Here is a 21,963-nt window from a genome sequence, read left to right on the forward strand (position 1 = left end):
CAAACTCTTTAAATCACTATTTAGAACTATTAAAAGTAAATCAAACACCACATAAAAGCTAAATTAGGAGTAATAAGGTCCAATGGCATGTGTTTAGTTCAAAAGTTGGCAACACTAAAGAACTGTACTGGCCTGGATTGAAAGAAGAAAAAACATAGAAGTGCATCATTTGCACAGAATATGTAAATATCAGAAGGATATAGTTCTTGGATTTAAATATGAGTTAACCACAAGCCTTATTGTTTAACTGATAAGGCTTGTGATTAACTGATGAGAGAAGCTGAAACCTGAGGTGGAGTAACACTCTTGCTACCAGAGGAGCTTTTTCCTTTAAGGAACACAGCCTAACTCAATTGGATTGTTAAAATTCAGGGCCAGTCTTAACATTAATATTAAGAATGGACTATCAGACATTTTCTAGTAAAGACTCTTGGGACAACAACAACTGATAGAAGGATGCAGACTAATGGCGAGGCCACATCTCCACTCTATTAAATACAATATCCATCATTACAAGCGACACTGAGGCAAAGGGGACATTTGGCATAATTGTGGCCATTTCCTGGACCCAACCCTGCACCCTGGCTGTCTCTATACATGGAGTCTGGCAGTCTGGGCCCATATAGACAGTGCAAGCACACACATCCATCCAACACACAGTAGACCTCTAATCCAACTGTGAGAGAAGCTGAACAATCTGCTCCTTCTTCTGGCGTTCCCTGTCCAGACATATTTTCTCCTCCAATCTGTCCACCCCAAATGAAGATAAAGGGGAACACCACAGCCTGATTTATCAGTCAACATGGAACTATCTGAAAGTCCCTTCTAAATATTCCTGGATAATGTCAACTTGAAGACCCTTCTCTACCCCCGCTGATTTCTTTTAATCTATCTCCTCCAGACATATTCCTGACAATACTCAAGAGCACTAATGATAAGGCCAGAATTTCAAAGTTAGTACTCAAGGGTCTCTATTGATGTTGTTACTATAACAACATGGCTAACTGTGGACTTCAGATTACTGCAGAAGAACCTGTGATAATAACTATAAAAATAAGCTGACAGTTTCTTCTTAGAAGATGCCTGAAGGGATCTCTCATGTGAAGAATGCCAGAGAGTCCACAGTCAGGTTGTTTAAATTGGAAAATAATACAAAAATCGCTATAGGCTTCAGTTAATAAAGCTGTTTGCAGTGTTAAAATCAAATTTTGCCTGGGCATGTTTGCTGATCAATACAAATAATTTTACAATGATATCATATAATAAAATGTGAAATACAGTTTTCCATTACTTTTTACCAGAGGGCCACAGATCAGCTATCCAGTGAAGAGCTGATTTTATTTTTTTACTTTCAAACTCCACAGACGTAAACTTGTGCAAATTGACAATTAAATTTGTTTTAGTGACAGTGGCCCAGTAAATAACACAATATTTATGATGGACCTTTATTTTTTATTTTTTTTGCATGTATGATACATGCACAAATTTATCACACACAAGGGAGAAAATGAAATTGCTAGTTGTCACATTAGCCTAATTGATGTCAATCAGCACAGTTCAGTCCACAAAAATGTGATTAAATAAAGCTACCCTGATATTACTCGTAACTGGCATCAATTCTTCTTCATGCTAGAGATGTGTTAATGTAACATCCGATATCTGCTGAATCTCACAAACGTGTTTTGACAAATCTGGCATGCAGTGGCAGCTTTTGTTTTGTTTTGGAGTTTTTTCCCCAAGCACAGTCAGCAGATTGATAACCATGTAATCGGTTTAATCTCCTTTACGAAACATGCACAAGACAAAAACACAAAAAACAGGTTAATGTACAACAGTCGGAAACTGTCACAATTTGTGTCTTATCACTTGCTGAAATAGTGACAGTTCATTTCTGCAAATGGATGTTGCTGATTTCATTGGAGTATTGCATGCTTCCAATTCACTAACAAATTGGTCCACAAGCTTAAAAGACAGTAAAACTGAACCAGCAAAATTAACTAACTGTATGTTTCAGCTGTCTTCAGGTTTGTTTGTTTTTTTTACAATGATCTATCTACACTGCTAGGCAAAAACCTTGAGCCAAGCACCATTTTTTACATTTAGCCAGGAAAATGGGAAATATAAGCAGTGATTTATTGAAACATGAGCAAACACAAATGAAAATACATTACATAAGACAAAAAAAGAGTTTTCGTTGGCTGTTTTATTTTGTTTTCTGTCAGGGACAATTTCACACTGCTTTGATAATGTTGAGAAATACTTTAAGATGCCTTTTGTTCAAGACCACTTTAAAAAATTCTGAGAAAGCAAAAATACAAAGAAATAAGACTTTTCCACATATGCTGAACAAACACTCAACTGGTGAATAGCCTTAAGTTTAAAAAGACTGGTTCTACTTCAGCTAAACACTATAATCAATTCCTCCTTACACAGAAAAGGTCAGCATGCCTGGTCCTTAAATCTTTGATATGCACCACACTCAGGTCTTATCATAAAAGCATTTTCTATGGTTTAGTAAGTCTGCTCAAAGAGGAAGAAAGATACCCGGACTTTGCTTTGAACTTCAGATAACATGGTTTCCACATGTGTGCCAAGTGTGTGTGTGTGTATGCGTGCACTTCTACTTCAAAATAAAATTATGCATAAGAAACATTTGGCAGTTAAGCACAAAGCACTTTTCTAAATGTTGTTTTTTTTTGTCTTATACAGGCATTATGGAAAAGAAACACGATTAGGTACACTGTATTTTTAATTTGCTCGGCCACAGATGTTAAGCATCAGCACACTCACATAAAAAACATAGTAAACATTAACCAATTTGCCACATCGTGGTGCAATTTATCTTGATTATAATGCTCTTCACAATCTAAAATTCATTCTACAGGGCAAACTTTCCTGAATGAAGATTTCAGAGCCTAAAGCATTCTTTCTAAGTGACCTGATTTTTCCATTAGCCTCCACTCAACTTTCTGTTTTAGAGTTTTAGAAAAGCAAACCCTGATTCACACATCTTCCAGTTTCCCTACCTGACAGGAGCAGCTGCACCTCATGACATATAGACGATGTCATTTCCAAAATTCCTTCAGTGCTGCACTGCTCTCACCATTTCTGTCAACGCTCAATATGATGTTCTAATTTTACCAAGGCTGGTACACCTGTGCACACTGAGCATTCACTCTGTTGGTCTCTCCCCTATATTATCAGTTGAAACTGGCAGATCCTAAACGGTTGTATCTATGTATAAAAGGAATGTTTACTAACTTGACAAATTTAGTAGTCACTTAAATCAGGAAAAGACTCACACATATATATGCAAATATACATAGACAGATAAACCTACAAGTATTATACAGACACAGAGAGTGGCCTGGTACCAGATAACACAGGGAACCCCTTCGGAGTTCCCAACACCATATGCAGAGAACCAGAACCTAACATTTTGGCTGCACAAATACCATACATATAACTCACTGCATGAACAAGGAGCAAAGTTGCCAGTGCAAAATGCAGAAGTTGGACAATCCACAGGACAAGGTACTAAGATGAGAGGTAAAGGAATGACACTGGGGACCAGCACAAAATCAACCTTGACGAAGCCTGCAGGTATCTAAACAGAGTTTGTTATAAATAAATAATATCACTATTCAAACTTGTCTTCCACACAAACTAAGCAAAAGGGTCACCGACTCTGACACAGTTTGCAAACAGAAGACGTTATGGCTGACAAAGAACCAAATAGTCCAACATCCTGAAATTTCCTCACAAGATGGGAAGCCAGAGCAGGACGCAAAGACTTATCAGTACAAACCTTTGTGTTGCCAAGATGGTTTTGTATGCAAGAGACCCATGCACGACTAATTTGATTATGACATAAATCTAACTAAATCAGAAGTATAGTGATTTGCATCGTGGATTGTGATTTGACCCAAAAAAGATTGTGATATGATCTTTTGGCCAGACTGCCAACCCCCTACCTCCAAGGTCTTGTTAAGGACATGGAATGAGCTGTACAGTCCTTTAGGTAATGGCCTGGGGATGTGCTGGAAAGGAACTCTACCCTTCTTGCCATTCCAGGCAGAGCACAGCAGGACATGCTCAGTATCAATGGCAAAAGCAGGCAGACAGCAAGCACTGATGCATAAAACATGAGCGTGAGAAAGTTAGGGCAACTGAGTCAATTATCATTTTTGGAAGTACATGGAATAAGTTGCTGCAACAGATCGTATAAATTAGCGCTTGGAAAACCATATAACCATATAACGAAATAATTGGGCATTTTGAACCAGTAGCACAAGCTGAAACTCTAGGAAACAGACTCAGTCATCAGAAAATGCCAAACAGCTAGAGACCACAGACAATGAGACTTCAAGACTTTTGCATAAAAAAAAACAATAACTTGCGAAAAATGGCTTTGTTAAGGAGTGTTAATGCTAAGACAAACACATATAAACAAGCATGTAGTCAAACTACTGTGTAGTCCACAAAGATACTGCAGTTTTGTATAAATGCAGACGAGGCCAAGAAAGTTGTTTTGGTTGAAACCATATGGGACTCATTTGCAAGGGAACTTCTGGCATCGATTTCAGGGCCTGGTTTTGATGTGCAGATAGGCACAGTACACATTTCGGTCAACAAGAAACGATTCCAAAATAAATGTGTCACTGTCACTGTAATAGCGAGGAAAATTCTAAACCTAAACCATAAGCACATTCAAATTATTTTTATTATATTTTTCCATACCTCAACAGAAATATGAGGAATTGGCTTAGCCCATATTTTCTACTTATTCCATTCTAAAGTCAAGAAAGAAAGAAAATGTCAAAAGTTTCAATATATTTTGTCTTTAACGTTGAAAGCGGCTTTTTATGGCAAGATATTGCAGTAATTTGAGTTGATTTTTAAAAAAAAGTTTAAAAACAATTGTGACAGTAAAGTTACAGTGAACGTTTCACAGTCCAACTTTAACAGGCAGATTTGTGTCTGCTTTCCTCTCCTACTTGGATCAAAATTAGTCTAGGGGCCTGTTCTGGGAGAACTTAGGCTCCAGCAGGGACCAACACAAGGTTTAAGTCAAAAACTCTTTTGTTGCATCAGCTACTCCTGGAGTCACCTTAAATCTTTAAAAACTGTTTTAGATAGAAGCCTCTTTGTGACTGACGAAATTTAGCTGCGACATCTAAAAAATGGAGCCAAACAACCATTTGTGAGGGGTCTACTGATTCAAGTTCAGTTGGATTACCATATACTATTTTACTTAGGCTTTTAAGCCGTTTAGTTGAGTTTCTAAATATCTGAAAAGGCAAGGGTCAATTTGAACACAGTTCTCACAGTGAAAAACAAGCGCACAGTGTTGGCCATAGGTCCCCAGAGCACTCAAGTGTAGTTGCCCAATCAGACTCCCACTGTTAAAAATCCACATGAAAAACAAAATTTACTAGAAAAAGTACATAAAATTGCTGCAGATTATGGTGAGTGATGCACTTCTTTGATAATAGCACAACATATCTGCTTTCTTGTAATCTGGTGTGTTGCCCTTGAAACATGAGCGATTTACTGTAATGCCCTTACCATGATGGCCATGATGAGATTACAATCTGAGTAGCTATGAGAATGCCAATTGCTTTAGATGTGACGAATTACAAGGAAAACAAGGCATGCGCATACACAAACACACACATATAGTAAAAATGCAGACTGTATGGCACCAAAATGTGCAGCATTACATAGCTCACGCTTTGTGAGAGCACATACGGTGCCCCTGACTGGGCCATAAAAAGTAAACTGTACTTATAGTGCACTGAAAGAAGACACTATAGACGAAAACTAGATTAAATATTGAACCTTTCTCAAATTTCCATAAGCCAAGTTCTTGCACTGTTAAAGCTGAAAGAAACAGCAGAATCTCTGCAGCCAAAACCACCTTTAAGCTTAAGTAGTTTCATGGCAGATTCAGAAATCCTTCTCTAAACTCTGTAAGCAGTTTTCTTTGAAAAGGATAGAGCGAACATTTTCTTAAAGACTCAAATGAGTCAAAAAGCTTACACAGTCTTGTGCAAAAGCCTTGACACTCCCTTCATTTATTTCCCTAAATGTAAACGTAGTCTATAAGGCCAAAACAGTGTTTGTACAATTCTAACAAGCCTGAAAGTCAATATTTTGTATGACCACCTTTATTCTACAACACAGCCAGCCTGCTAGTAGCTAAGTAGCTTTCAGATTTTCAGCAGCTTTCACATCACTTATGCCAAGATTTCAGCTGACTGCTCTTTTGGAATTACTTCATTGGGTCAAAAATGCAAAAGATAACATTTTTGTTGTTTTTTGGCATTTTTCATAGATTGGTCTAAAGAAATGGAAACAAATTATGTGTTTTTGCAAGAGGCAGATAGCAACAAAACTGCAAAAGATAGCATTTAAAATTGGTTCTTTAGTATGTTATCTGTTGGTGCCTTCTCATTCTTTAATGATTCATATATCATTATCAAGTGGCACATAAATCCGAGGTACAAGGACATGACTGAAAATGAATGAAAATCAGCCAATGTCTAAATACAAACTTTGAAAGCCCTTCAGATAGCCCGGAGAGCCGTTGTTCAAAACCACTTCCAAAATTTTACAAGTCTGGCTCCGTGGAAGTAAAATATAAAGAAATGTGGGATGTCTTTATATTTTGTGTTTTATATTTTAGGTTCTTCAGTTGCACACTCTTGGCATTCTCTCGATGAGCTTCATGAGGTAGTCACCTGAAATAGTTTACTTTTCTTTCTTTTTTTTGTTGTTGTATACTTTCCCTGTAGGGAAATTGTTCTCTGCATTTAACCCATTCATCACTTGCTTGTGTTTCTTGGCCCAAACAAATCTCTTCTGCTTGTTGCTTTTCCTTAGTAGTGGCTTCTTAGCAGCTATTTGAGCATAGAGGCCTGATTCGTTCAGTCTACTCTGAACAGCTGATGTAGAGATGTGTCTGCTAGAGCTGCAGAGGTGACTCTTGGTCTGCTTTTCCTGGGGCAGTCGTCATGTGAGCCAGTTTCATCGTAGCGCTTGATGGTTTTTGCGACTGCACTTGGGGACACATTCAAAGGTTTATCAATTTTCTCGACTGACTGACCTTCAGTTCTTAAAGTAATGATAGAGTGCTGTTTCTCTTTACGTAGCTGATTGGTTCTTGCCAAAATATGAATTCTAACAGTTGCCCCTCTAGCAGCTGTGTACCAACCTGACTTCTGTGCACGCAACTGATGGTCCCAAACCATTAACAAGGCAAGAAATTCCACAAATGAACTCTGACAAGGCCCATCTGTGAAGTGAGAACCATTTCAGGCGACTACATCATGAAGCTCATTAAGAGAAGGGTTTGCAGCGCTGTCACCAAAGCAAACAGTGGCTACTTTGAGGAATCTAAAATATAAAACATTTTTAGAGTTAATTATCTGTTTTTTCTTTCCTACATAATTCCATACATCTTGCTTCATATATTTGATGTCTTCAGAGTGTATCTACAATGTAGAAAGTAGTAAAAATAGAGAAAAAACATTAAATGAGAAGATATGTCCAAACTTTTGACTGGTAATGTACATCACTTTAGTATTTATTAAAATACAGTTTAGCATAACAAATGAGGTCTAAAATCACTCTTAGGGTTTGCCTAGCAAAAGTCAGTTATAAACAAGTTACAGCAAATGTAAGAAATGAAGGTGTTGGGTTTGAAAAAGAACATTTGAAAATCCTTTCAACTAACTGCAGACAGAAGGGTAAAACCCTGCTGGAATTTCTTCACTTCAGCTGAATTTGACAGATTTAAATCAAAGTATCTCCACAAAACTTCTTTCTATACTTCATGACACCCTAATAAACCACAAAGAAGGCTTATTCTTTGAACAACAACAAAAAAGCATGCCATACCTTCTTATTCTGCAACCGATGTCTCTTTCAACCTGTAACTTCAGTCTACCAGCAGCTGCACACCCGCATGAAACAGCCTCCATTAGAGATTCACTGCCTGCATCAATCAGAAAGACAGAGAGAGATTAAGGATGGAGTGCAGGCTGCTGGCATGCACTCACAAGTCAGATTTCACATTAACATATTAATCAGATGAGATATATGGGATCTCTAACATGCACTGAGACTCTCACTATCTCAAATAAAAAATATTAATCTGAGGTCCTTTAAACAGTGAGAAATTACAGAGATCTTATTAGAGATAAGATAAAGATGAATACTCATTTTCTATGGAGTCTTGTGAAAAGCTAAGTGCACCATTATTGCATCCATGGGAAACAGCCAGTTCCTGATAATCAAATGCACTTGATTAAATGATCATCAGCAAGTGTGGCCATCTCAGTAAAGCTGAAGAAGACTGTTCAATTCTCAGAAAAACAAAAAAACAAAAACCCAAGAGCTACATCTCAGGCTTGACTCTGTCAACCATGGTGGTAGAAGGGTGATGATTTGTGCTTGTATTGCAGCCAGAGCACTTAGGCACCTTGCAGTATACTAAAGTATTCTAGAGTCAAATGTGAGGCAATCGGTCCAACAGGTAAAGCTTGGTCAAAACTAAGTTGTGCAATCAGAAAATGATGACAAGCACACCAACATCTCTAACAGAATGACTCTATTTCTTTTTCAGTCAATGTCCCACTCAAAGTCTCAGCATTACTGAAATGCTGTGGTGGGCCTAAACACAGCTGTACATAAATTAATGCGCACAAACATTAAGTAACAAAAGCGATACTGTAAAAAAAAAAAAAGAGAGAGAGTTTGCTAAAATTCCTAGACAATGATGTGAGAGAATAAAGTCATGCAGAAAGTGAGTATTTCAATTTATTGCTGCTCAAGGTGGTTCTATAAGCTACTGAATCATAGGGTGCTCTTAGGTTTTCATAAGACTGCATAAATTCCCTGTAAAAACCCTTCTTTTTCACATGACTACATTTATAGCAGCAGGAAAAAATCCACTGCCCACATTACTCATAATGAAGCAAAATGTCACTCAGTGCAAAGCTGTGGGTGATCAGTACGTGTGCATGCATGCCTGCATGCGTGCGTGCCTGTGTGTGTATTTTAATAGTTTTTGGACATGGCACCAAGCATTTAGGCTCTGGGCCCATATATGATACTAGTTACTTGGATAACTGCTTGTTGGTTTTGCTCTTTTGACTGGATTTTCTGTCAAAGGAGTAGAAAATAAGAGCTGTGAAAAGGGAAACTGCACCATTGTCAGTTGTTGGTACATATTTAGAGAAGTGGTAAGTTTTAAGAATTTTCTGTAGTTAATATCAATTCACATTTATGTCTTGAAAGTAAGGGCCAAATACTTGAAGGGAAACAGGATACCTAAACTTCTGTTGGTGACAGCTGGTCAGGGAGAGCCAAGAGAGAGAGGGGGGATGCAGCTGCAGCCTTGCTGCATGATGGTAGGGGTCTAGAAGCAGATGCAGGCTATAGACTGACTGCAACATGATAGCCATTTTGAAATACCCACATGTTTTTTTTTTTAAATAAATAAAATCACTTTTTTTCCTTTGTGTTCAACCAACCTTTTATCTTATGTTATAAAGCTTACACCTTTTATCCAGATGACATTTTGTTGTCCTTAAAACCACTTCCTGTACTTTTAACTTTACGTCTTTATTGCTCTGCTTATTGTGCTGTGTTAGAATCCACTATTTTAAGAGTTTCTGTCATTCTGCAAAGAAAATTTAGATTCCCATGACTAGAGGTGTAAAACAATTGTGTATTAAATTTCAGGATTGTAATCTTGCTTTTGTCCAATGACTGCAGGTTTGCAATGACTGAAGAACTTTGGCATCTGGATTGGAGGAAACCTAATATATCTCTGCCCCAAGGGGTTTTAGGCTATAGCCTCCTAAAGCCACACTCTAATGAAACCAGCAATTTTGGTTGTACAGGAATGTTACATGAAAATTACTTCAGGCCAGTCATAGATTATCTGTCTGTGAAGAGAAATAAGCTACTGATTACTGAAATTTGTAAGATGTGCTTCCCTGATAGCTTGTACTAGCTCTGTTGTCAAGAAGAACATGAATACAACAGAAAGAAAATAAAGTTTCTTAGTTGCTATGTTGCACTGTGCTCTTCAGACTTTGTTTCCACATTAATGAAACTACACTTTAAGTTCCAGCAATTGTCTTGCTATAAATTTCACATTATCATAAAGTATGTGTATTTCTTGCAGCACTGGGAAATTTCCATTAGCCTAAGTCTTTAGTCGAGACCAACAACATTATCCAGTAACTTTGACATTTTTTTCTGTAATTGCACAATAATACAGACGATAGTATCTCAAATCAAGCTCTAGGACTTGGAGCCACAGTGGGGTGAAAGAGATATTACAGGCTGAAAGTGATAAAGGAGAAACCTCCCTCACTGCCCTGAATGTGACCCAGACCTGCTGTTTCTCAGGGAGGTCAATCCCAGGAGTCCTGGAACCCAGAAACTCACACGAATTTTATCAACTCTTCAGCCAAATCTGTTTGATTACTTCTGCATTTCTCATGTTTGTCTTCTTTGACAGCTCTGGGAAAAGTGAAAACTGCACTGAACTCAATTTGGGAATATTACAAATGCCCTTTTCACATCACAGATTGTTTCTAAAAATATGACTATATCATTTATTTCTGTGTAAGTTTTGATAGTTAGAGGAATAAGTTTGCTTTGAAATACATTATGTCATTAATAATAGATTTTCAGCCAGTGATTATCAAGCACACGTTATTTTACAGACATTGACCATTTAATGTTAATGTTTTTAATGTTACCAGTTTAAACTTTCAGTTCAATACTTGATTGCAAGTCCTCCAAAAGGAATGATGATGTCGGTTGTTCTTTCTTTGTTACAACTCATAGGGGCATGATGCCAGCATGAGATATGCCTTAAATAAAGATGGGAAAAGCAATGGGTTACAACAGTAAATAAATATCTGCAAGAAGTGACGAAGGCAGCAGGCAGTTAGTTAGTTAATGAGTAAAGCAGATGTTAATTGCAGTGACAATGATAAGCTCTTGAGTAGATATACCAAATTTGATAGCTCAAAGCACTGCTGCCGACTTCTTGTTTGACAACCTCGCTGCAAAAAAAAACCTTTGCTGGTGTCAAATCCAAATACCAGATAGAGACAGAAACTAAGATTTAAGAGATTTCCATACTTTCATAAAATTCAACACTTTGAGCTTGTATTGATCCAAGGGATGTAATATATATCTCATTTCTGAAACTTAGGCATATTGTTCTAGATGTAAATGAAGTTTATGGTGCTAGAGTGTTTGAGATATAGACAGAGTCACAGTCCCTAATCACTGCACCGGTTTTCAAAGGTTAGTACACTACAGTTCTATAGGCTGCTCTAGATGCAAATAGCAGGATATAAAAAAGCAGTTTCACTATTGGTAACCTAAACAGCATCATTGCTTGCCCACATTTTTTAATGCTATGACAATGTTATGGTTAAGGTCTGGTTAGGCAAAGCCACAAAAATAACTTGGTTAGGCTTAGGGTAAGACCATGGTTTGGGTTTAGATTATGTGCTTTGCCACAGTGCAAATAGTTATTAGGAACGGGTTGAGGAGCATGACAAAAGAGTTCAGTGTTGACTTGGGCTTCAGGTTCTCCAAAATTGAATTCAATTGAGCATCAATGGATGCATTTAGAAAAATCCACAGAGCCCCTATCTCAAAACTGCTGCCACCATCTTGGTCCTTGAAACCACAAGAGACTTTTGGCAAGTCTTGTGGAGCCTCAACTGGTCAGAGTTCGCTTTGGCAGCACAAGGTGGACCCACACAATACTAGGATTAGGGACGCAGCTGGTTTTACTGTTGTGACTAATTAGTGTAAATGTTATCAATCATCTCATCTAACGTTTAACCCGGAAGATATTAAGCTTATTCCGCAACATTTACTAACCATTTCAGTCAAATATTGGTGTCTATTATATTTAAATTATATGTAAATTTTGATTATTCTTTCTTTACATAGCAATAATCTCTAAACAGCATGTAAATGTTTCTATACGTTACCCTAGGCTGGACATGAGTTACAGCTGGTATAATGTGGTGGCTGTTTCACTTTTATCACTCCAATTATAGTTAAAAACATGACGCCTACATAAGTGCCTGTTTGAATGTTCACTGGTCAGAGGGAGAGAAAGGGAGAGAGGCTGCTGCAAAGGGAAGCATACACTCGACATTGTGAAGTGAAGGTTTATGAAGAGCCTATCCCCTCAGCAGGAGATGTTTTATTAGCGGTGTTTAAATGACCGGCTTGTTAAACATCAAGCGGCAGGCGGGCAGCCAGGCTACTGCGGCCTTTAGGATCCGCTGCAATGCTACAACGCTGGCTTTTTTCACCCTCTTCTGAGCTTTATTTGACATGCTAGTGTGTAGACAGGGTTGTTTCAAGACACAATAATCACTTTCAACTTAATGTGAAACCTTATTCCCACCTGTGAGTGTGTGTTAGGTCTCAGGTGGTTCTAGGTAGTTCAGTATCTTCACAATGTCAGACAGAAAAGAAGCAGGACAGGAGAAGAAGAAGTAAGATGAACAATAAGGTTTTCCTGAGGTCTGTAGGATCTTAACACTTAGACACATGCAGGGAATGCACATAAAGCCTCTCATGGATATGCAGTCACGCACAAAAAGCTTAAATTAACATTTTTAATTAAATCAAAAGCCCCCTTTTGGCATGTTAGTGTTTAAGATGTAATGTTATTCCTTTCTAGACCATGGGAGCAAATGAAAAATAATTGATCCCCAGAGATGAGAGCTGGAGTCATGGAAAATATGGGCGATTAACTGTGTTCTTTGATGATGATGGTGCAGATGGAACATCAAGAAATAGAAAAAGATGTTAATTTATTTTAGTATACAGACCGTTATTTCTGCACATCCTGACTGATCACTTAATTTCTTTTGTTTAAGATTCTGTTCACTGCTCATGTCAAGTTCAGTCTTTTTGTGTGTGCATGTGTGTGTTCTAATAAAAAAAGAATCATGTAATTACTGATTAAAGACAAAACAGGCAATATTTAAATCAGTTTTGCATTTGGCCAGAGTTGGTGTCACTACTGGTATCCTGAGGCAATAGTTGGACCCTACAGAGGTTGCACAAGTAGTCCAACCCTTTCAGTGGCATATGTCAATATGGTGCCATTGCCATATGTCCCGTCTCCCCCAACACAGTGTCAAGAGGATGGAAGACATTCCAGGAGAAAGGTAGTTATTCTAGGAGAGCTGGACAGGTCCATTAGCAGGACTGGTATCTGCTCCTTTGTGCAAAGAGGAACAGGATGAGTACTGCCAAAGCCCTACAAAATGATCTCAAGCAGGCCAGTGGTGTGAATGTCTCTGACAATCAGAAACAGGTTTCATGAAGGTGGTCTAAGGGCCCAATGTCTTCTAGTTACCATGGCCTTAAAAGGCAAGTTCACCAAGCGGACTCTAAAGCAGGACCCAGGAGACAGCAACTTAAAGTTTACAAAGTTTATTAATACAATAGAGAGTTTCACTAGGGAATTGTGTGAGAGGGAGGTCTCAGCAGGGTCAGACTGGCCGCATGGATTCATGGTTCAAAAGAAGAGGAGATGGGTGCTAGGAACTGCAAAGACTGAGACTGAATGGCAGCACAATGGAATCACAGTTGTATTTTGAGATTCACAGAATGGTCTTACTTGAAAATGGTTGGAAGAGCACTGGGGAGGCAGCCACTAGGGTAACTCAGATCCGAGGTAGTGTGAGCAGACAAGTGAATACGGAAGGTGAGTAAGTGAGTACCCCTCCATATATCCATGGAGGGGCATACAGACCTCTACAGGCTAGGGAACATCATCCTGACTGTTGTTAAAGATTGGAAGGTTGGAAGGAAATCCTTGGATCCACTATCAGACCCTAAGGTGGTGCAGTGGGTCCTGGGTTCCTCCTAGTGCATAACAATGCCAGGTCTCATGCTGCGAGAGAGTGTAGGCAGTTACTGGATGATGAAGGAATTGATATTATTCACTGGCCCCCAGTCAATGGCACCTGTCTGTCCTAAATCCAATAAAACACCTCCGGGACATTATATTCCGGTTCATCCAAAGCTGCTAGACTGCACCTCAGACTTTTTACATTGATTTTCTGGGTATCTTTGAATTCAACGTTCTGTAAGTTGATAATTTTCATTTGCATCAATCATGTGACATCCTTTGTCATCCTTTGTTCCTGTTTTATTTTGATAAGTCACTTGTTCTGCGTAAATTATGTTCAGGTTTGCTTCTCCTGTCTTATCAGTTAGACTATGATTCCCTATTGTGTATATATTCTCTGCGTCTACATCCGTTGGGTGTTGTGATCTCACTTATTCCCCATATGTGTGTTCTGCCTCTTAGTTTAGGTTTCTAGTGTATTCCAAATGTTAGTTTTGTAAACTGTAATTCCAGCAATAAAGCTGTGTTTTTGTTTATTAGTTCAGTTTCCATCTTGCCTGTGAGTCTGCATTTTACATGACAGAAGACTGTGGCCACAATGGACCCAGCAAACGTAACCAAGTATTAGCAACAAGCAATTGCCTCCTACCTGGGTGAGTATGTGCCAGAGCACGAGTCGCCCTATTTTGGGACTCGTCTGGCCATAGGCAGCCCTTGGAGCTGCCAAACCTCATCCTCCGCTGCTTGTCCCCCACCAGCACCTCCAGTGGTGAGGGTGGGCAGTCTCAGTTTTCCCCCCACCGCTCAATCTCCAACCTCTCCAGCCTCTTCGTCTGTCTACTCATCTCCTCAGACGCCGCCAGCACCCTGGCCCCGAAGAACAGGCTCCAGGCTGTATGTTGCTGGATGCTGATCCAGAGTACTGGGATCTCACCCCAGTGTACACAGCCAGACAGTTTGTTGGAGGCATGTGCTGCCCCAGCTCTGTGAGCTCCCTCTTCCAGGAGGAAGTGAGGCTCCCGTCAGCATCCACCCTTGCCAATACCCAAAGTCAGCATCTCCACCTGCGCCTGTCACCATCAGGTCTACTGAAACACTTGCTCCAGTGAGTAAGACTGAGCTTTCTGTTCCTGATCCAACCTGTTTAAAGACTGAGTTTTCTGGTTTCCAGCTGGCACATAATGAAACTCAGTTTTTAATTCAGAAGCCTGCCACAACTCAGACTTTGTTTCATGCTTCTCAGCCAGCTGACTTTAAGGCTGCTTGTGGTGTGTCTGAGCCAGCTGTTTGTGAAACTGAGATTTTTTCCTTTTAGAGTTTTTCAGTGGTGAAATAATATCTGGTTTTCTGCAGCCTGCTAATGATAAAACTCAGTTTAATGTATTTGCACCTGCCGAAGACAAAACAATGTCTTCAGCTTTGGAGCCAGTAGATAAGGCAATGTCTGTGAGACTGGTTAATGACAAGCAGGAAAATTTTGCTGCTAAGCCAGGATGTTTAAAGACTAAACAAGGTGGTGTTGTTACAACTAAAAGCTCTGAGTTCACTGCTGAGCAAGCCATTCCAGAGCTGTTTCACCATCCAGGGTCCAGGATGTAATTGGCTGTTTTTGAACACTTTTGATTTTACCTCTACAGTTCACCTTTAAAAACTGTTCACCTTTCCTTGTTTGGTGTCATTCTTTTCAGCATAACCTCGCATGCCGCGAATTTACACTTATTAACACACCTGATCCAAAATCAGACAAAAAATATAACATCAGAGTAGAAAAGTTATATTTTTACTGTTAAAAACCACAAACATGTTTAACAAATCATTTTCATAACTTGAAATGCAAATATAAATTGTACATTTTAAAAACCTATGCACAAGTTTTGCAAACAACAAAGTTATTTGCAACTATTTACCTAAAAATGCAGCCAATGCCTCAGTTTTAAATGGTTATTTAAAAAAAAATGCCTATTTACAGAACAATCAGGTGGTTCTGCATCAAATAAGATGCCACACAAATTATTTTTGCCACTCTAAACAACAGTTTCTGTCCACTATAAGCCACCGGAGCATATCACAAGCCTGATACCTGCAGGCCTGAAAACAGGAGGTGCATCACTCTTCCTGTTTTCCACCTGGAGACAGCGTTTACATTGCAGTCTGCCTTTGGTGGCTTTTTAGCAGCACCTGTGACATTCAGCAGTCGCCTCATTGTTTTGACACACAAAACAAAACAAACGACTACACTACACACTAACTATACAAGACAACACACTAACTACACTCCAAACAGTATTCCAGTATTTGCCATCTCTCTCTTTCTTTCGCTCGCTTGCTCACACTCTCTCTCACGCCACCATCACTCCCAAAACTTCCCCTCTTCCTAAACAACCAAATTCCACATGTTGCCATATAAGTTTTTGATTGCTCGACATGGTACATTTTTCCACTAATAGGAAATGAGTGTTTATTTGGGGGGTTTTTTTGTTTGCAAGCAGAGCTTTCGAGCATTGTTCTTGGAAAATGCAGTTTTTACCATTTCTCCTCGCAGTAAACATGATGATAGTATTCAGGAAAAAACATAGTGTGTATTTTTATTTATTATAACTCTGTGTCAAGGCTCAGTAGCCAGCAATGAGAAACCCAGACCCAAAAGCAGATTCACAACGAAGGCTCAGTTTTAATATGTGGCAGTAATCTCAAAGCCTTTCAATCAAACAGTAGTGTCAACTCCAGTAAAGAATTAGATCTGAATAATAATATATAATATGATAAATTTAAGATAACATTTTGATTAAACTTCTGAACCTAAGTCGGTACAACACGGCTGAATAAATTTCAGAGGCCTCCTTAAGTTCTCTTAACTCTTTTACATTCAGGTTACCCTTCAATATGGATAGAAAACAGCAATGAGAACAACAGATAAGGAGAGAAATTTGGTATTAGACTTCTTCTGTTGATTCCATTTATCCATTTTTACTCTTGTATCGTGATTTTGTGAGCAGCATGGGACTACAACAGCATCTTATGCAACCTCGTCTTGCTGAATAATCAAGAATGTACCTTGAAATATTTTTTTAAAATCTACATTAAGTAGATTTTACCTATTGGGGTTTTAGGTATACAGCAGCCAAATAAATACATTTGGATGCTACAAAATTGCACTGAACAATTTTAGTACTGCAGTATTTTCTTTGCTTTTATTGTGAGTATGATCATTCTTGGTAGACAAGCCGCATGAAAATAAAGCTGCTTGCCAATTCCATGAATGACACCAACAAAAACAATCAATCTAAGACCAGTAAATTGCACGCTATCAGGAGGTGTGAGATTATACGTCTGCACTCTCTAGCCTACAGTAAAATAAAAGTTATCAAGGATAGTGCAACAAATCATTTCCAAATCCAGTTGGTGACTTTGTCTTTTTTCAAGGTGTTTCCCTCTATGTCTACTTTCAGTTTTATTCGTTATTGCAAGAATGGTTATGCAGTGCAGCGCTGCTTCAGGGTTGACTGTGAGGACAGATTTTGCTGCAGACAGAAAACTGGCAGAGGATACAATATAACCACAAACACTTTCAATAGTTTTTGTTGTGAATTTAAACAACCCTACAGATTATAGAAGATTAACTGAAGAATCACTTGGCATAGTTCAAGCAGTTTTAATATAATTATTATAAATTCCATTAACACATTTCTAATGTTATATTGTCATATTGTTGTTATTAGCTAGTGCCATTTGTGTCTTTCTGCACACACTTCTGTTGGTAAAAGAGTTTAATTATTGTATAGTTTGATTATTCATTTGTTTTTGTTTCTAGTTTTATGCTAGGCTGTATTTTCAAACCTAGCTTGAAGCAGCATAAAACAATAAAGAAAAAGGGACAAAGTCAAGAATTTGCCATATGCAAAAATGAGGTGGAGTAAAGACATACAACATTTTGTACAACAAAGTCCAGAATACCATAATCTTCTGTAGATAAACCCACAGTTGATAAACTTTGAAACAAACCAATGCAATTCACAGAAGACAACTTATCTACAATAATTCAAACAACACACTAGATTTAGAAACTGCATTACTAAATCCACCTAAAGATTAAAAAAAATAAGCTCTGTTCTTTTGTTAGACAGCTGGAATGTTGAGTAACACTTTGTGTTTCTTGTCACGCTGAATGCTGAGAGGTGGTCTGGTCTGTTAATCGAAGCCATTGCTGATAGTGCTATCACTGTTCCCCATGTCCATGTCTAAAATAACTCTTTGATAGAAATAACTGTATAACAATTTGTCTTCACTTTAGTGTAGTCTTTAAAAGACTAGAGGGATGCTAGTTGGTATCTATATAAAGCAGCAGTCTGACTTATGTATCGAGGTTAGAGTTATCTATCTGGCTTCCTTAAATCTCAATGTTAGAAACATAATGTTTGGCTTCATCAGAGTAACAGCATCTATTAAACATCTAAAACATGATAAGTGGGCTATAAAATGAAATGACAAGTCTGCAGCAGGAAGGTAATTGTTGATCTAAAGCAGTTTTCATCCATGTACAAATCCCTGAACCTTTTTAAATATTATCTAAAAAATGAGAAAACATAAGAGTAGTTTCTTCAGATAAATGCACAGAAATCTCTGCAAACCAAGAGACTATATAATTCAATTCAAATACATTTTACTTATATAGTGCCAAATCACAACAACAGAGTGCCTCAAGGCACTTTATTTTGTAGGGTAACTACAATATTAGAGAGAAAACCCCAAAAATCAGATGACCCCTAAGAGCAAGCACTTGGTAACAGTGGGGAAGAAAAACTCCCTTTTAAAAGGAAGAACCCTCTGTCAAAACAAGTTGATGGATTGGCAGCCATCTGCTGTGACCAGCTGGAGGTGAGGCGAGGGGGACGGGGGAAAAAATGCTTTGGAAGAAAATGCAGAATGGTGTATAAACACAGAGTGAGTTAAAAAAGGTGAAAAAAGAAAAACTTGGTGCATCATGGGAACAGGCAGAAGCCTAAGTCAACTGCAGCATAACTATGGGAGAATTGCCTTTTTCCAAGGAATATTTTTAAAAGTAGAGAGGGTCTCCTAAATCCAAACTGCGAGCTGGTTTCACTAAAGAGTGAAAGCTGAAGGCTCTGTCTCCCATTCTACTTTTAAATAGCCTAGAAACCACATGTAAACCAGCAGTGAGGTCTTTAAGATAAGATAGGAGGTGTTGAATAATCAGATCCTATGTGAGGAAAAAGAATTTTTAATTCAATTCTGGCTTTAAGAGGGAGCCAATGAAGAGAAGCCAATATGTGATAAATATGCTTTGTATTTCTGACCCATTCAGCACTCTTATTGCAAAATTTGGATCACCAGAAGGCTTTTCAGGTAGTTTTTCAGGTTTTTAGTACAATAACCTCCATTTTTATCTGAATTTAAAAGCAGGAAATTATGATCCAGGTCTTCGTGTTTTTAAGACTGCACTTTAACAAACTGGTGTGTGCTTTCTGGCTTCATGGACAGATAAATAGAGCTGAATATCATCTGCACTGCACTGAGGTCTAGCAGGACAAGCACAGAGATGAGTCCAATGTTGGAGGCCATATGAAGATCAGCTGTAACTTTCACTAAAGATGTTTCTATACTGGGTTGAATTTGGAAACCTGACTGAAACTCTTCAAATAAACCATTCCTCTGCTGATGATCAGTTACCTGTTTGACAACTACCATTTCAAGAATTTCTGATCTAAACGAAAGGTTCGAGATCGGCCTATAATTAGTCAAGACAGCTGGGACAAGTGATGACTTTTTGAGTGATTGTTTAATCACTGTCACCTCAAAGGCCTGTGTGTAGCCCATTAATAGAAATAGACTGACTCTAGGTAATATTGAAGCATTAACTAATGATAGAACTTCTTCGAGTAGTCTTGTAGGAAAGGGATATATAATAGCTTGATCTTGATAAGAAAAAAGACATTTTTCCACAGTAAACTGGATAAACTTGCCCCTAATTCACCATATCACTGATTCTTTAGTTTCTACAGAAAAACTTTGTTGTCAATATCTAGTGTTATCCAAAATCTGTTTATGATCTCTCTCTTTTACTGGTCATTTAATTTTCTGACCTTTTCCTGTAACACTGAAGTGACTTCTTCTTTTACAGGAGGGAACATAAACAAGCCTTTATTATCCAGTCCTGCGCTGTCCATTTGATAGATGTCATTTTGATCCTGCTAGAAAATGCTCAGGGTGGTTGTCCAGACTGCCTGCAATTTATCTGGTGTGTCTGGATTAAACAGTATACACTCCTGGCAGCCTCTGAGACAAGCAGTGCTCAGAACAATTTTAAATGTAAATACAACCTGACAATGAAAATCTATCTTTGCGCTTTCACTGTGTTCTCAGAACAAACGAGGGCAGGGAGCAGGAGCCAAGTGACTGACTGCACAGGGAGTCTGTCTGCAGCTAGTGAAATATGTAGATAGGAACTGAGCGTTGTGCAAATTTGAAAACTTGAAACTGAGAAATTGCACAAAACAGACAATTTCTATAGCTTGATACTACGTTATGCAAACAAAGTCTGACTGGAAAATGAAAACAGCAATGTGAAAAGAGAGTAAACGTTTCATCTTGTTTAAGCAGAACAAGCTGAGCTAGCCCTCCTGTACAGTGATTATGTTAACTCTGTGCTGTGTTCCTGTAAAACTCAATATCTATAAGTGAATGCTGGCAGCACAGACACAGTGTTGTATTAATGATCTGTTAGGGAGGGGTTTCAGTCCAAAACATATTTCATGAGCCAGAAGAATGAGTGCTGAGGTTTTTGGGTTTGGGCTCATCTAAAGAGTCAAGACCAAGACCAAAACATCCCTCAAGGAGTCCCCACAGGAAGTTCTCTCTAAGAGTGCAATAAGAAAAGGAGGTTCAGGTTTTGGGGGAATTTTCCTTTCCAAAACATAGCAAGAGCATCTTTATCTATAATGTCAAACAGAAGAAATACCTCACAGCCAACCACAGTAAAAGATTTGACATATCTCCAAAATGCATCATCTTGTATATTTAGTTACCACAGCAATAAAACAGTTGTGAAATTATTTTTGTAAAAAACAGAGATGTAGTCCTGATCATACTGAAGATGTTCCTTACATGGTCTGGGAACATGACTACTCTTCACATCAAGAAATAGGAGGGAAATATGGGCTGTTTATTATTTTCATTGAACAATGTAATATATATATGTACACACACACACACCATATAGCCTACTTAGACCACTCATATGTAGTTTCTTCAATAATAGGGACTAATACCCCAAAGTGAGTAACAACCAGAATGGAACAGTTTAATGCTGTGTTATTGAAACTAACATTAGCTATGATCAAGTGAACATAGTGAAAGTTATCAGCTCACTTCTCATAATTAGAGCCATCTATATCCTGATTTCACCATTACATTTTAGAGCTGCTAACCAACATGCTGAAACAGACCACAACCGTAAAACATAACTTTCCGAGTTCCACATGTTGGCGTCGTTCACTTTTATATGATCACTTACTCACAAAGCTGAATGATATCTGTTTATATGTTGAAGGGTTTGGCGTTAGCACCAGGCAGGCTTCTGCTTCATCTGATTGTTTATGTTCATTGTGGAGACCCACCACCTTCAACCGACATCAATTCAGGCAAGAGAGACAGAACCACCATGTGTGAGTGTTCTCTTACTGTAAATATTTCCTTAGCTATGCATTTGTCGGCTGCCCTCCCTGCCAGCATTGACATAGTAAAAAAAAGGGAGGGCTCAGACAGATTTAGACAGAGGTGGTTCGTTTGATGCAGTACATCAGGGACTGTTGAAGATTACTTGTCAGACTGAGTGATTTTCAGTCAGCGAAAACACTGTACATCTGGATGAGGATTATACAGAGAAAGAAATAGGTGCATTGGAACTGGTTAGTTCAAATGATTGATCTGAGATGATCTGAAGGCAGTATGAATGCACAGTAATCAATTCAACATCAAACAAGGTGATGACTGAGCCTCTTGGAACTTGACAGTGACCCAAT

At 38.4% G+C, this 21,963-nt stretch overlaps 1 long non-coding RNA gene across 1 annotated transcript in view; it reads right to left on the minus strand.

Moving 5' to 3' along the window:
* The window catches only part of LOC106099049 (uncharacterized), a 51,888-nt gene that overhangs the window by 2,290 nt on the left and 27,635 nt on the right, over positions 1-21,963 (minus strand). Inside the window, exon 2 of the long non-coding RNA XR_001225360.3 lies at positions 7,903-7,999. This is a non-coding gene — a long non-coding RNA (uncharacterized LOC106099049). The remainder of the gene's footprint in view (positions 1-7,902; positions 8,000-21,963) is intronic.

The sequence above is a fragment of the Oreochromis niloticus genome, linkage group LG12, assembly GCF_001858045.2.
Source record: "Oreochromis niloticus isolate F11D_XX linkage group LG12, O_niloticus_UMD_NMBU, whole genome shotgun sequence".
Lineage (NCBI taxonomy): Eukaryota > Metazoa > Chordata > Actinopteri > Cichliformes > Cichlidae > Oreochromis > Oreochromis niloticus.